General features: G+C 36.6%; 1 long non-coding RNA gene across 1 annotated transcript in view; it reads right to left on the bottom strand.

Annotated features, from left to right (window-relative positions):
- Positions 1–1,074: 1,074 nt before the first annotated feature.
- The window catches only part of LOC119716932 (uncharacterized), a 63,748-nt gene continuing 48,123 nt past the window's right edge, over positions 1,075–16,699 (bottom strand). Inside the window, exon 3 of the long non-coding RNA XR_005265750.2 lies at positions 1,075–2,148. This is a non-coding gene — a long non-coding RNA (uncharacterized lncRNA). The remainder of the gene's footprint in view (positions 2,149–16,699) is intronic.

Below are 16,699 nucleotides of genomic sequence, written 5' to 3'. Positions count from 1 at the left end.
AAGAACGTGGAAGTAATCCTTTCCTACAAAAATACTGAAAAGGAAGTCTATAGCTTTTTTTCTGTTCTTTTGTTTTTGTTTATCTGTTCCTTCCCTTCCCTTCCCTTCCCTTCCCTTCCCTTCCCTTCCCTTCCCTTCCCTTCCCTTCCCTTCCCTTCCCTTCCCTTCCCTTCCCTTCCCTTCCCTTCCCTTCCCTTCCCTTCCCTTCCCTTCCCTTCCCTTCCCTTCCCCTTCCCTTCCCCTTCCCCTTCCCCTTCCCCTTCCCCTTCCCCTTCCCCTTCCCCTTCCCCTTCCCCTTCCCCTTCCCCTTCCCCTTCCCCTTCCCCTTCCCCTTCCCCTTCCCCTTCCCCTTCCCCTTCCCCTTCCCCTTCCCCTTCCCCTTCCCCTTCCCCTTCCCCTTCCCCTTCCCCTTCCCCTTCCCCTTCCCCTTCCCCTTCCCCTTCCCCTTCTTCCCCTTCCCCTTCCCCTTCCCCTTCCCCTTCTTCCCCTTCCCCTTCCCCTTCCCCTTCCCCTTCCCCTTCCCCTTCTTCCCCTTCCCCTTCCCCTTCCCCTTCCCCTTCCCCTTCCCCTTCCCCTTCCCCTTCCCCTTCCCCTTCCCCTTCCCCTTCCCCTTCCCCTTCCCCTTCTTCCCCTTCCCCTTCCTCAGGGGATGGTGTTGTTTACATATGTCCTGGCACACTGTCATGATATCCTTAGTCTCTAGTGATGCACTGGGTAGTTACAGAACCTTCACATTGCAATAAAGATAAACAGCCAATGGCTGACTGGGTCTCCCTTTGGGATGTTTTTGGCTTCGTCTTTGTTCTGGCTGTGAGTGAAAAAGGGTCCTTTACTGATAAATATGAATTCAGAGAGCTATGCTTTAATTTTATATTTATTTCAAGAAGGAAATAGAATTATTTTATTGATGCTTAAAGGAATCCTTATAATATGATCTAATTTTATGATACACAGTTCTGAGTCATTGGATAAAATGCATTCTTTAGAAACAGTGTTCTCAAATTGTTTTTGTAATATCCATCATTCGTGATCTAAGATATCCAATAATATGTGAATGACTATTGTGTACACAGCTTTTGCAAATTTACAAGTGCAATGAAGATATAAATTAATAAGTTCTCCTATGCAACCACTTAACCAACAAATATTCAAACCCATGAAAAGGTCTTTAATAAATAACCAGCTAATTAGTAGATAGAGTTTATATTAAAAATAACACAAACCAAACAAACCAAACCAATCAACCAACCGAACAACAACAACAACAAAAAACCTTTATTTTAGGGAGATACAGAAGTGATTTATTTTACAATTATGGAATTCTAGCAGTAGATATTCTAATGTAAAATGACAACAACAAGAACATCAGCAATAATAATAATAATAAGCTGCTGGAGAAAGAAAGGAAAAGGAATAGTCATAAATATGCCAACACTAGCAGTTAGGTTTTTGGCCTACTTTGAAGCTTGTCAACTCATTTGTATGTATTTTTCATGGGTGTCTTCCTCTCTAAATGGTTGTATATGCAGCTGTTATAAAGTTGTGTGATTCCATACAGACTATTTGAAATCATGCCTATGTGCACTAGACAAAGATTTGATTCGGTAACTGTAATAAAATAAAAGTTTTCAGATCCACCTGAGTATCTACTTCTAGGTACTCATTCTTGAGCATTTATACACCATTTATTTACTAAACTTTTCCAGAGTGCTATTTATTGTAATGAGTTTGCTATTTCCAGCAGATTGATATGAAAAAATATGCCCTTCCAACAATAATTTAAAAATTGCAGTGAGTTTAGATTAGTTTAAGTTCTAGATAAACTGAGGAAGATACAGGGGATATTACTGGAAACTGAGAGTAAAGGAAAATCACGTGAAGAGAATTAAAGATGAAGATCAAAAATCAAAGCAAGCAAGGAAACAAACAACAAAAGCAACAGAAATAAAAATGTATTTCTTACAAGATGGCTGTGGAATCCTGTTTGCTTATTTTCCCAGGAGACTTTCTCAGTGACTTTGTTCTCAATCTGGAAGGGATTTCCTCAGTCCACATTTCTTACTTCTCCTCTTTGTTTTCAAAGTTCTTTCTTTTCTTCCCATCTTTAGAATTTTTTACCTCTTTCTTTTCCTTTAATTGAATATCTTTCTATAAAAATGACAATTAAGATTATGCTTGTTAGGAAAAAAACAACACACTCAAAGAGAGAGGATATAAAAAGATAGGAAGGGAGGGGGAGCAAGTGAGAGATAGGAAAGGAGAGATTTTTCATGTGGATTTAGTTGTCTAATATAATTTCTAAATTATATTATTTGGGATTATATGGGGAAACCTGGATTAGAGATCCTGCTTATGTTTAATATCAATTAAATATTAAATTTATATTAACTGGAACAGTAACTGTTTCCCTGTGATAAATTCTCAAGCTTCATGTTTGCCTTTTCCTGATTCAGGAGAAGGTATAAGGAAAGATTAAAAACAACAATCAATCAACCATACTGGATTATTATTTTTGTTACTTTGCCTTCTACTTATTAAATTCTTCATTTGTCTTCAACATCTGTATTATTTTATTATATGTATATGTGGAATACTCACTCTGTTTTTTCTCCCTAGTGGGTTCAGGCTAATTTTTCTTTCTTATTGGTTAAACCAAACAAACTAGGTAGTATGGAGTTTGTGATAAGAGAAATTCATCCTCAGATGTTATGCTTAATATCTTCATAAATCTTCCATTCTGGTTTAGCTCTCATTACTGAGCAAAAGAGATAACAATGTATAGCTTTGGGAGATTTTAAGAGAATTTCTCTACTAGTCCATCTAATTTAAAGTGACTTTATGCCAGGAGCAATGTGTAAGCAAATCCCTTCTGTTACACTAAGCACTGTAAACTGTAGTACATGACAAAACCAGAAAATAATCAGGTCACCATTTGAAGAGTCAACAGTCACTGCAGTTTCTTTGAAATACTTCTGTTTCATTTTAACTAAGAAATAACTGTGCTGGCTATGTGGCAGCCGATGATATTTTAATGATGACCACTGCAACCTCAAAAATGGTTTAAATAAAACCTCCAGAAAGGACTACTGACTACCCAGTTCATTTAATGAGCACCATAATAATACTATAAACTGCAACTCTTCTTACACAGAAGTGTTGTTTAACATCATATTAATGAAAAAGAAATTCAGTGAGTCCTATTAAATAAAGACACTTTGACTCATGAAGTCCACATTCATTAAATGGTTGCCTTACTCTTTTATGTTCCCTAGACAACTGGTATGAGCTATTAGGAGAGAAGATACTTCCAAGCCAGATAGATTCAGTGGTTATGCATACATTAGCAAGTAGGGCAGATCAATGGGAATGTGTCCGTAGATTAAAACAATTTGAGCTTCAGACCTGAAGGCCAATGTATACTGTACATACTGCAGGAACTTCTGTCTTTGGATTATCTCTAGTTGGATCCCATAGGTGAAATGCACATTAAAATCCAGAATGCATCAGTTCAGCTCCTGGAGCATACATTGTACTTTGATATCATCTGAAGGGGATCCATAGCAAGTGGGAACAATCCACTTTAAAAGTTCAGTACTGGCCTTCATGGAATTATCTATATAAAAGTGTCCATGAAGGCCACTTCATATAGCTCATGGTTTCTGAGCTATATTTATATACTTTTAAGCGTTACTGGATCTAATATCTGTGGCTGCACCTCTAACTGTTTGGCATGTTCTTAAATATCACTTTAAATATTTTAATTGTGAGTTTGTTCTCTCATTGCTTAATATGTCAGGACACCACTTGCAACTGGACAGACAAGACGCAATACAGTGAAACATCACAATGTAAGCAATATTTCTTATTTATTTCTCTATTTCTCTCTCTTTATATATCTATTCATTTATTTATTTTCCCAGTTAGTTTACCCTGGCTCTGTAACTACAGAAAACATTGGTAGTAGAAATTCCAACCATAGTCTGTTACTACTTGCTTTTCTCCATAACTCAAACCATTGCCTGGGTAGTTTTCCTAAGAGAATCAAAGAATATGTCATAGTTACAAGACTGGATTTTTCATCTGAGATGTGTGTGAGTTTTGTATACTGTTCAAAATACTTTGTATTCACCAGATCTTTGAAGTCTGTCTTATACAATTAATACTCTAGGAGAACAAGGTGACTTATGTATTGCAAAACCTGCTTCATAACTTCTTAAGCATATGTGAAAATGCTACATATAGGTGACAGGTTCATTTGATCCCATGAGAGTATAAAAAAAAAACAAAGCTTCAACATTTAGTGGACAGTGTTAAACACATAGCTGCTGCAGAGTTAGATGCTGTAAACACACATGACAATGCTTAACAGTCCTTTTAATTCAGCATTTCAGAAAAATTCAAAAACCAAGGTTACAAAGTGTACTTATTTTAGAATCAAAGAATCATATAATATCCTGAGTTGGAAGTGACCCACAAGGGTCACTGAGTCCAGATCCTGGCTTCACACAGGACCATACAAAAACTTAAAACATATTTCTGAGAGCATTTTCCAAACAATTCTTGAACTATGTCAGGGTTGGTGCTGTGACCACTTCCCTGGGGAGCCTATTCCAGTGCCCAACCACCCTCTTGCTGGGTTCTATTGTTGGTCACCAGAAAGAAGAGATCAGCTCCCCTCGTGATGAAGCTGCAGGCTGCCAGGAGTTTGCCCCTCAGTATCCTCTTCTCAAGGCTGAACAAACTAATCAACTTCAGCTGTTCCTCATACATCTTGCTCTCTAGACCCTTTGTAGTCCTACTTTGCATGCTCTGTAATAGTTCTGTTTTATTATTGTATTGTGGTGCCCAAAACTGCACTCTACAGTACTTGAGGTGGGGCTGCACCAGCGCAAAGTAGAGCAGGACAATCATTTCCACTAGCAAAGCTGTGCTTTCAAACCCATTCCACTAGCAAAGCTGTGCTTAATGAACCGCCGGATACAATTGGCCCTTTTGGCTGTTGGGGCACACTGTTGAGTTATATTCAGCTTGCTATTGATCAAAACCCTCAGATTCCTTTCTGCAGGGCTGTTCTCCAGCTTCTCATCGCACAGTCTGCATCAGGGTTTCACCAGGTGCAGAATCTGGCACTTGCTCTTGTTAAACTTCATGCAGTTTGTGATTGCACAGCTCTCTAATTTGTTAAGATCTCTCTGCAAGGCCTCTCTACCCTTGAAGTAGTCAACAGTTCTCCTAATTTAGTATTGTCTGCAAACATACTTAGTATGCATTCAAGTTCTGCATCCAAATTGTTTACGAAAACATTGAAGAGAACTAGCCCCTAAGGGGAGCTCTGGTAAACCCTGTGAGTGACTGGCTGCCAGCCTGATGTAACCCCATTTAATATAATTCTTTGTGTTCAGCCAGTCAGCTGATTGTTCACCAATTGCATTATGTTTTTGTTTAGGTGTATGCTGGATATTTTGTCCAGAAGTATACCCTAAGAAACAGTATTGAAAGCTTTGCTGAAATCAAAAAAGATTACATCAACTTCCCTTGATCAACTAGGTGGGTAACCTTGTCATAAAAGCAAATTAAGTTCATTTAACAGGACTTTCCCCTCATGATCTGTGACTACCAACTGCATTGTCTTTCAAGCGTTTTTCAATAACTCCCAAAATAATCTTCTCCACAATGTCACCAGACACTGAAGGGATGCCCTGTAATTCCAGGGTTTTCTTTCTTGCCCTTCATGAAAATCGGAACAATATTTGTCAGCTTCCAGTCAACTAAAACCTCTCCAGATTCCCAAGATTGTTGAAAAATAATTGAGAGAGTTCTCATGATGAGATCAGCAAGCTCTCTGAGTACCCTGGGATTAATCTCATCAGGCTCCATAGACCTATATGCATGAAGTTTGGGGTTGGCTGGGAGTTTATTGTTACTGCAGTCATGGTTCTCCAACTTAGGACTCCAGCAGCCCCAGGGTCCATCATCAGTCTAAAAGACAGAGGCAAAGAAGACATGAAATGTCTTTGCTTTGTCTACATTTCCATTTGTGAGGTGATCATCCTCACCAATGTAATCTCTGGTCTTCCTTTTGCTGTTAACATATTTTAAAAAGCCCTTTTTACTGTCCCCCATGATGCTGGCTAGCTTCAAATCTAATTGAGCTTTGGCCACATGAATTTTCTCCTTGTAATGGTGAGCAGTCTGTGTAGTCCTCCCATGTCACCTGACCTTGCTTCTACTGGCCATATACTTCCTTCTTCCACCTAAACTCTGGGAGAAGATCCCTACTCAGCAAATCTGGCCTTCTGCCCTTCCTGCTTGACTTCTGGCATTTCAGAATAATCTGTTCCTGTGCTCTTTGGAGGTTGTACTTAACAAGTGACTAGCAGTGATGGATCCTAATGTCTTCAAAGGCAGTTTCACAGGGACCTTATTAACTAGCTCTCCCCATATCCAGGGTTGAAGTTACCGTGACAGTTTACCTCCTATCACTAAAGATTTTAAACTCAACTATTTCTTGGTCACTATGATCAAGATGGACTCCAATCACCATGAGACCCCCTCTGTTTACAAACAACGAATCTAGGAGGGTACCTTTCCTAGTTGGCCCCCTTAGTACCTGTTAGATACCAATAAGTTATCATCAAGGTGTTTTAGGAATCTCCTGGACCTGTTTGTATTAGCTGTGTGGTATTCCCAGTTAACATCTGGAAAGTGGACAATATGGACAAGGGCAGATGATGTAGAGGTGTCTCTTAGTCCCTTAAAGAAAGAAGACAGGAAAAAAAAATCAAGTGCGATGCACCATAATAAAAGCGAGAGTTTTTCCCCAGAAAAGAAATCACAAATCAACTAAATCTTGTTGTTGTTGTTGTTGTTTTTAAAACACCTTCAGTGACTTTTTAAATTATATTTTGCACGACAGTAATGTCTTTCAGCCAAAACAGGATCAATGCCTTATTTTTCAGGCATTGTAGATAATAATAAGCAACCTTTGTATCAGAGATGTAAAAATATAAAAAGACAGGGTTATAAGAGGAATAAAATTATTTCCATTTTTCCAATGAGGACTTTAGGCACCAAGACATCAAGTAGCTTGGTCAGAATCACATAAAAAAGTTGTAAAAAGTGTCTGAAGTCTCTTTCTGAACTGTACTTCTGCCCATAAGGGAACATGGTTTTCTCAAATTATCCATTATTTAATACTTCATGTTGGACCTTAAAAGTTTTGGTTTCAACAACAGAAATTAGTGAGGCTCTTGGAAGTTACTGTTGTAAGTTATTTGTTTATGAAAGACAACTGCTATGGAAGTCTTTCATATGTATTTAATAAATACACTTCAGAGATAAAGATTATAAATACACAAAGAGAAAAGAAAGAAAACCATTGAATCATTTTTTTTTCTTTAAATTTTGAGAGACATGGATATAAACTATAGTACAAATGATTACCTGTGGCAAAAATTTTAGTACTGACAAAGACAGAGTTGATTATTATTTCTGAGCATGGATATATTTCTCATAGAAAACCCTACTACTGAGGAAAAACAAAAACAAAGGAAATTTATCTTTGTACCTACAGGATGGAAAATTTCAAGATAAACTCTGTAAATTAAGATTCAGAGCATTTAATATTCTTTACTTCATTTTAAAATATAGCATAATGCACTCATAATTCAGCCAGTGATGCTGTAAAAGAAGGAAATTTTTATTATTCACTAGGTATTTTAAATAGTTAAATCACTAATTATTTTTCTGCAGTTTTTATAGATTTTTTTTTCTAAATGCAGACTCATCAATGAGGAAACTATTAAATTATGTGCAACAGGAATGACACATGAAAATAAAATAATATTCTGGTTTACAAAAAGCCCAAGCCAAAATACTTCCAAATATGTCCAAAATATTTCTCATCTTGGATTGCTTAAAAGGATAAATCTGACTTGAATGGGTTCAGAAAATATGCATTTGTAGAACTATGCCATTTTGTCAATGTCATACTCTGTCACAGTTTGAGTATAAGAGAATGTCAGCTGGAGAAGTAAGAAGAAAATGTAGAGGGGGAGATCCAAATAACACACCAGCAGTTTGGTGTGAACCTCTTCCAAGGAAATCCTGTGAGCAGAATTAAAAACAAATTTGAAAGTTCAAACTGTGTTGCAAACCAGAAACTTCACTTGCCAGTCAACTCTATTATTAATCAAATAACCAGGAGGTGGGACATATCTATTTGCCTGTTACAGACCAGTGGAAGTGAAGCAGGAGGAATTGAAGGAAACTACATAGCCTTCAAAGACCTCATTTGAGAAAGAATGTGAGCTTGTGTGTGAAACCATTCTGACTGCATTCTAGTCTGAGCATTATTTTAAGCCCTAATTTAGTTCCCATTGACTTCGTTATAAAATGGTGGTTTTCTGAAATGAGACCAATGTGCACAGAATGGAATATTAACAAGCTGTGAAGTGAAAAGGGGAATCACACAGAAACTAAGTGCATGTACATAAGTGCAGAGACAGAAATAATGAGGTTAATGGCATTACATGCGGTATCATTTCTTGTACCTGATGATTAAAATATGTGCTTCTCACATGCCAAATTTAGAATGTATGGCAAATGGGTGTCATGAGTTGTCCCTATTCTTTTGCCCCACAGGTAGTTCTTGACATCCTTCTTCAGGAATCACATTGACTATCTCTTCAGAGAATCACATTGACTTTCTCTGTGCTCCTAGCCAGAAGGATCCTGAAGGAGCAACCAAGTTTTGTGCAGTATATTTAGATGCAAACAAGATCATTTACCCTATATGGTTCCTTCAAAGTGCTTTGGTTCTTCTGGAAGATGATATGCTTCTTTGTATATATTAATTGTATTTTCTCATGCAAGGGGTATCTTAGAAATGCAATTACTGTTGCATATACAACAATTCACTTACATATATTTCCTGGGAACTATTTACATAGCTTAACAAGTAATTGTGAATATCTATTGCTCACTGACGGATTTTATTTAAATAAATTTCATATTGAAAAATATTTGCATCAGAACATTATCTTAATATTTATGTACATCTGTATGTATGTCTGATTTTATAAAGAATGTGCCACAAAATGAGCTAAATTGTGGCTTCTGAGGGACTTTACCATAACTGTTTGACAGTTTTTTGATATATATATTTATTTATTTATTTTTTTATTTTTTTTCCCCGCAACCGATAGAAGGAAAATTCAGGATGATGAAGTAAAAGCCATTTAGATCATCAAGGATGGTTTCTTTTCTCAGTGCTTCAGTCCCTCTGGATGCTACCTGTTTCATTAAAAGCTCTGGTTCTTTGTTTCTGCAACTTTTGTTACTATGCTCGTATATAAATTTATAATTTCATTACAACAGGTTACATGTTCCTGTTTTTCTTTAAATATATTTTATGATGGAGGTCCTTTTACTTAATTTATGTTAAACTGAGGCAATTACTTAGTACACTTCTTTGCCTAAACTGTTTGACTTCTTGTTTATAGTTATGAAATAGATTTAAAAAAGAAAAAGTATTTTCTGTCTTCTTACATAGCAGCAGGTCCAAAAGCTAAGCGTGTTTTAAAATGAATTCATTACCACTATGATCTGACAATTAAGTAATTCCAACATGGGACATCTACTTTCTATTTGACCTTTGCTTGTCTCTTTCTCTATATAAGGTTCAGCTAAGCTGTACAAGTCACAAATATTTATTAACTCTTCTTGCAACTTTTGAACTTTAATTCTATTTAAAATATTTATGATGAACTTATGACAGGGTAGTAATCATTGGAACCTTACTAGCATGAGAATAATTGAAGTGTTTATTTTCCATAGGCTTATCGCCTTTTTAGTTATTATTATTATTATTTTTTCAGAAAAATATAACAAATTACTATATCTTGGAATTTTAATTTCCTTCTCCATTTTAAATGTTAAGAAAAGATCCATCATAACTCCTTAATTCCTGTAATATATATTTCAAAAAATATATTTCATTCTTATTTTGATCACTGAAGTTAATGTATGCATAAGCCTACAAGCTGGGAGGCTTAGAGAGACTAAGCTCTTTGTCCTCAGTACAGGCAAAAAGCCATGTCTGGGCAGTCTCATTTGCATTAATTTTAATGTCACATCACCATAGTTTTGATTACTGTTTTTTATTTCTTTAGTTGGTATTTAGCAGATTTCTTATGTCCTTGCTAGATTTGTTATTGATCAAGGATGTATGGGATGGAAATTCTATCTGAACAATGCCTCACACTCTTCACCTAGCCAGAAGGTCATTAGTTCCCTGCAACTCACAAAACAGGGGGCACTTCTGCCACTGCCAGCAAACTCCAGTTATCACCAAAGTGTCTTCCTGATACTCTGATGTTGACTTCAATAATATAAAGTAAGGTATATCCTCTATGCCAATATATATTTTTCCCACAATAACAATGCACATTCTCTTGTACAGTTTGTAAGTATGATGAATATGTTTTCAAGCTGGCATCTACCTGGGGTACTTTAAATCATATTACTGCTAAGCCTGATCAGAATCTTTTAAACTGACGTTTTCTGTTTTAAACTCTGATTTAATATTTTTTGCACTTTTCGTTAAGTCACAATGTGTCTATGCTTTGCTTTGTAAGTAATAAGATATATGACAAGCAATCGTACAAACTGCAAGATCTTGGGTTTAAGATGGACAATGTACCTGATTTCTGGGACGTATTTATGTTCAGCAGAAGCCTCTGTGTTAGTCATACATTTAGGAATTAAGACTAAGATTCTTATTCTAGCTTTTGCAATAAGATATTTTGAAATCAGTGGTACTGGATGAACTGAGTTAGTGGGAATGATGCAGAGAAACCTGTGAAGTTTCATAGAAGATTCTACTTAAACCATTAATTATCAGCAGAGACAATATAAAGCTGACATCCCAAACTATGACAAGCAGAGGAGAAAAATATTTGTCAATATTTTCCTATATTTCCAATGTAATTGCAATGCAAACCCCATTTCACAGTGAGAAAAAATGGGTTATGAATAACAGAAATTATGCCATAAAATTGAATTGGATGCTTCTGCATCAGAGCAGGCAAAAAGTTATTCTTGCTGTCTGTCTACGTTACTATAAAGTTTAATTTCACCCATGAATAAAATTTTACCTAAGTGGGTGTTTCTATGTAAGTAAGTAAGATGGACCCCACAAGACATGATCAGTAACCTTCTGTTCAGTTGGTTGTATTCCTAAAATAGAATTCCTGAATTATGTTTGTTTAATTGAATGTTAACATAGTTAAGGATTTTTTTTTTTACTGCTATATGTGGTTTGAACTTCTAAAATCACTATATTTTTGAATGTGTGTGTGTGAAAGCTATTTGTAAAGCAGAACAAGATTTTATTTCAATACATCAAAAAATGTTAGCACAGAGCCCTGACATGACTTTCTCCATGAGCAGAACATCTAAAATATTTAACTGGTGAATCACAAATCTGAAGTGATCTCTTGTAGAGCTATTTTCACATGCAGCCATATTTGTGGTATCACATTTTTGCTATTATAGTAAAAGTGGTAAATGGAAACCTGCATTTATTATTATTTTTAACCAATAATCATTTTAAAATAATAATAGATAGAAATTTTGATGAATGGGTATTGTTTAGACAACATTCTATCCAATTATTTTAACAGGCAGTAAACTACATACTTTCAACCAAGACAAAGGCAAAGGCAAGTATGTTCAAGAATGAGGGTTTGATAAAATATTGTTCTGGCATACCAGGATGCCAGAACAATATCAGTATAAAACCAGATTGGTCTTCTGTTTAAGAGTGCAGAATGTTTAAGAGTGTTTAAGAGTGCAGAGGTTACCAGTCAGTTCAGGGATGTGATTCCTAGCTGGCATAATGAAAAGAGCTTCAAGACATAAAAGAAAGAGAATAGAGTAGAGAATAGAAGAGAATAGATTTTTTTGAGGACAATATTTCTAAAAGGATAGATTATCTTTGTCCTAAGAAGGAAAGAAAGATATACAAGAAAACAAATGCACTTTTTGGTTGAATATTTTCTACTGCTAAATACAAAGGATATCACTTTTTGTTTGTTGGACTGATAATAAAACATTGCTTCAAAAATCAACACCAGGATGTTGGTGATACTTGCTGTACTTGGTGATATCAGCCACAGCAGCCTGCAAATTTGGGTAATGAAGGAGGGAGACAACAGAGACTCATCTGAACAGGTATATTTTTGGACCAGAGAGTTTCAGTTCTCATGTTTTGGTAATTTGTTTGTGTATTAGACACATTTTTTTTCCAGTTAGAAGAAGAAACTGATAGTACATATCATTTTTGGTACACTTTGCTGATTCATAAAGGTGTGCAGCATGGCTCCTGAACTACTCCTGGCATACTATAATATATAATGTCATACAATACTATAATTATTTTTATAGTAATATTAATATCATTAATAATATTATAATTATTAATATTTGATTATTTAATATCAATATCAATACTAATCAATCCAATCATAATTATAATAATAATATTGATATTATTATATAAGTATACTATAATGTAATAATTATATTATACTATAATACTATAATACTACTGACAGCATTTGAAATGGCTGTGTACTTAGTGTGAGACATACTAAATTATATAAGATTTAGCATTTTATTTTATGGATAGGAATTAATTTTTTTTTTTAAATCTCATTAAAGTGCTAAGAAAAACATTTGTTCTTGCTTGTGTGTGTGTTAATCTGGATTTCATACAGTTCATTAATGTCAACTGTTGATTTTGTCATATTTACTTTATTGTATCTTCAGTTTCTACATACTCATCTTAGTTTTATTTGTTCACTGGATGGGTGTGTAAATGATGAAAATACAATTTCTATATCTTATCATTAACTTTTACACTTTTCCTTGAACAGGCAGATTAAATCATATTTGCCATTTTATTTTCCATACTACATGTTATCATTATTCTACTTATTGTATAGATTTTATGAGGCCAGAGAACAGTATGACAACCATTTAGTTTGATCCCGAACAAAAATGACCACAAGACCTCTGAGGTTCCACATTCAAATCAGCAATGCTCAGCTACCACACATCTTTTTACAGGCCTTTTGGACTGGTAAGTGATAAAGAATGAGAATGATTCTGCATACAGTTACTCAGACTTACACTATAATAAAAAATCAGCAAAAGCATTGGGACTTGAAAAAGGCACAACATCTAGTCTGAACTATATCATACCTTAGTCAAGGTTTTTTAGTAAATGGAGAAGCATTTTGATATAGATCAAATTTCTTACTTCTACTTCAATACAGAAAAATAATTTTATTTACCTCAAATGCTAAGGCAATGGCTGCTAGGCAGCAGCAATAGAGGAGATGCTCCCAAAGGAGGAGAAGAATAGGAGAGTGGGACCAGAGCTTTAGGCAGCAGCCTCCTTGATGGACCTTGGCCAGACCAGCAGAGTGAAGCAGACCAGACACAGCAGTGTGTCCCCTGACACCACAGCTGTCACAAGGACCATTAAGATCTACGGGTGCATGCAGGCCCTTACTCCCAACTTTTCAAAATATCTTTGTTTCTGTCTTCTAAACTCAGCTTGTCAGTACCCCTTTTTGAAGTGTAGACATTAGAACTGGAGGCTGTATTCCAGTATGTTCATGTTAATCCCATAAAATTTAAAAATGTCTCCTTGTTAATAGCCCTCTGCCACCATCAAAAATTAAAATATTCAGTCTCAGAGCTATTCAAAAATATTGCATGTTCAGTTAGCGTGTGAACATGAAGCTCTAATATTTTTCTAACACACAGTTTTTAAAACCATAGGATCCATCCAGTCAGTATGATATTTGTGGTCCTCATTGAATCAACTTCAAGCAACTATATGTGTCCCATTTGTTTATTTAAAAACATCCATCTAACCACCTGTTACTTATTTACACACTTGTTTTTTTTTTTTTTTCTTTCCTTTTAGAGATTCCTACTTAACATATAATTTGTTTATTACAAGAAATTAGACAAATTATAATAGGTTTGTGACTTTTGGGTAAATTAAGAAGAGTTTTTAGTACTTTTCTGGTCTGAAATCTGTTTTTTTTTTTCCACTGGTGAAGGCAGTCTACCTGATGAAAGACAAAACTGATGAAGTTTGTGTCCTCAGTTCAGCTCTAAGACTTAAAATCAATTCATTTAGTGAAAAATGATAAAACCATTCAGGTACAGGTAAGTTACTACGGATTTCCATGTGCATGTGATCAAGCCTCCTGCTGTTACTGTTTCGTAGGATCTACAGCATACATATCTTTCATAAATTATTGGTAACATTTTTGAATTTTATTTGCCTCTAGAGTAAGAGAAGCATGTTTACAACCTGAAGATTTGTGGATTTATTTAAGCTCATTTTGCTTCTCTTAAATGCATAAGTATAAACTACAAACAAATCAAAACAAACCCACCACCACGACCAAATAAATAGAACCAGAGTCATAGAATGGTTTGGGTTGGAAGGGACCTTAAAGATCATCTAATTCACACACCTCCTCCCATCAGCAGGGACACCTTCCACTAGACCAGGTTGCTCAAAGCCCATCCAACCTGACCTTAAGCACTTCCAAGGGTGGAGCATCCACAACTTCTCTGAGAAACCTGTTCCAGTGCCTCACCATCATGATAAAGAATTCCTTCCTTATGTATAATCTAAATCTCTACTTTCTTATTTTAAAGCCATTACTCCTTGTCCTATCACTACACTGCCTGCAAAAGAGTCCCTCCCCAGCTTTCTTGTAGGCCCCCTTTAGGTACTGGTAGGCTACATTGACGTTTCCCTGGAGCCTTCTCTTCTCCAGGCTGAACAACCCCGACTCCCTCAGGCTATGTTCATAGGAAAGGTGTTCCAGCTCTTTGATCATCCACATGGCCATCCTCCAGACTCATTCTAATACGTCCATATCCTTCTTGTGCTGGGGATCCCAGAGCTGAATGCAGTATTCCAGGTGGGGAATAGAGAGAATAGAGAGAATAACCTCCCTTGGCCATGATTCTTTTGACGCAGCCCAGGATATGGCTGGCCTTTTGGGCTGCAAGTGAACATTGCCAGCTCATGTTGAGCTGGCATGTCATCAACCAACACCTCCAGGTCCTTCTTATCAGGGCTGCTCTCCATCCATTCTCCACCCAGGCTGTATTTGTGCTTGGGATTGCCCTAGCCCAGGTACAGCACCTTGCACTTGGCCTTGTTGAACTTCATGAGGTTTGCATGCACCCACCTCTCAAGACTGTCAAGGATCCTCTGGATGGCATACCTTCCCTCCAGCTTGTTGACCGCATCACACAACTCAGCGCCATCGGCAAACTTGGTGAGGGTGCACTCAATCCCATGTCCATGTTACTGACAAAGAAGTTAAACAGTGCCAGTCCAAATGCTGACCCCAGAGGAAGACCACTCATTACTGATCTCCACTAGGACACTGAACCGTTGAGCACAACCTTCTGAGTGAGACCATCCAACTAATTCCTTACCCACCAAGCGGTCCATCCACCAGATCCATGTCTCTCCAATTTAGAAACAAAGATATCACGGGGGACAATGTCACATGTTTTGCACAAGTCCAGGTAGATGACATCTGTGGTTCCTTCCATATGCTTCCGTATGTTGCAACCCCATTGTAGAAGGCCACCAGATTTGTCAGGTGTGATCTGCCCATAATAAAGACACGTTGGCTGTCACCAATCACCTCCTTATTTTGCCATGTACATAACACGCATTACGTGGTTAACATTTTGATCTTACAAATAAATCATGAATATAGAAGATGTATATGTTATCTCTACCGGGTAAATCTATCCCAAAATGGTAATGAATATTTTTAAAATATTTTGCAAAAATAAATTCATATTTATTATTCATATTTACCTCATTTCAGTCTTCATTTCAATGTGTCTTAATGAAGCCATGTTGGCTGTCACTAGTCACCTCCTTATTTTCCTTATGAATCTTAGCATAGATTCATAGGAGGTTCTGCTCCATTATCTTGCCAGGCACAGAGGTGAGACTGACTGGTTTCTAGCTCCCTGGATTTTCCTTTATTTTTCTTTTTTAAAAATAGAGTTTATGTTTCCCTTCTTTCCTTCTTTCAGGTGGGAACTCCACCAGATAGCCACAGCTTCTCAATTATGATGGATAGTTTCTTGGCAACTACATCTGCCAGTTCCCTAAGGATCCCTGGATCTGTCTCAAGAGTTCCTATGAACTTGTGCAACTTTAGGTTTCTTAGCTGGTCTCAGACCTGGTCTTCTCTTACACTGGCTAATTCTTCACTCTCACAGTCACTGCCTTTGCCTTCTGGGACTTGGATCACGTGGCTATAATACTTGCCAGTGAAGAGTGAGGGAAATAAATCCCTTGAATACCTTAGCCTTCACTATATCATGGGTAACCTGGTCTCACCTTTCCTTCTGGAGAGGGCCCACAATTTCCCTGGTCTTCTTTTTATCTCTTATATACCTATTGAAGCTTTTCTTTTTGCCCTTAATGTCCCTGGCCAAATTTATTTCTAATAGGGCTTTAGTTTTCCTAACATGATCCCTGGCTGTTTGGACAATTTCTCTGTATTCTTCCCAGGCTATCTGTCCTTGCTTTCATACTCTGTAGGCCTCCTTTTTCTGTTTGAGTTTG

The sequence above is a fragment of the Anas platyrhynchos genome, chromosome 4, assembly GCF_047663525.1.
Source record: "Anas platyrhynchos isolate ZD024472 breed Pekin duck chromosome 4, IASCAAS_PekinDuck_T2T, whole genome shotgun sequence".
Classification (NCBI taxonomy): Eukaryota; Metazoa; Chordata; class Aves; order Anseriformes; family Anatidae; genus Anas; species Anas platyrhynchos.
This window is presented reverse-complemented; position numbering and strand designations above follow the sequence as displayed.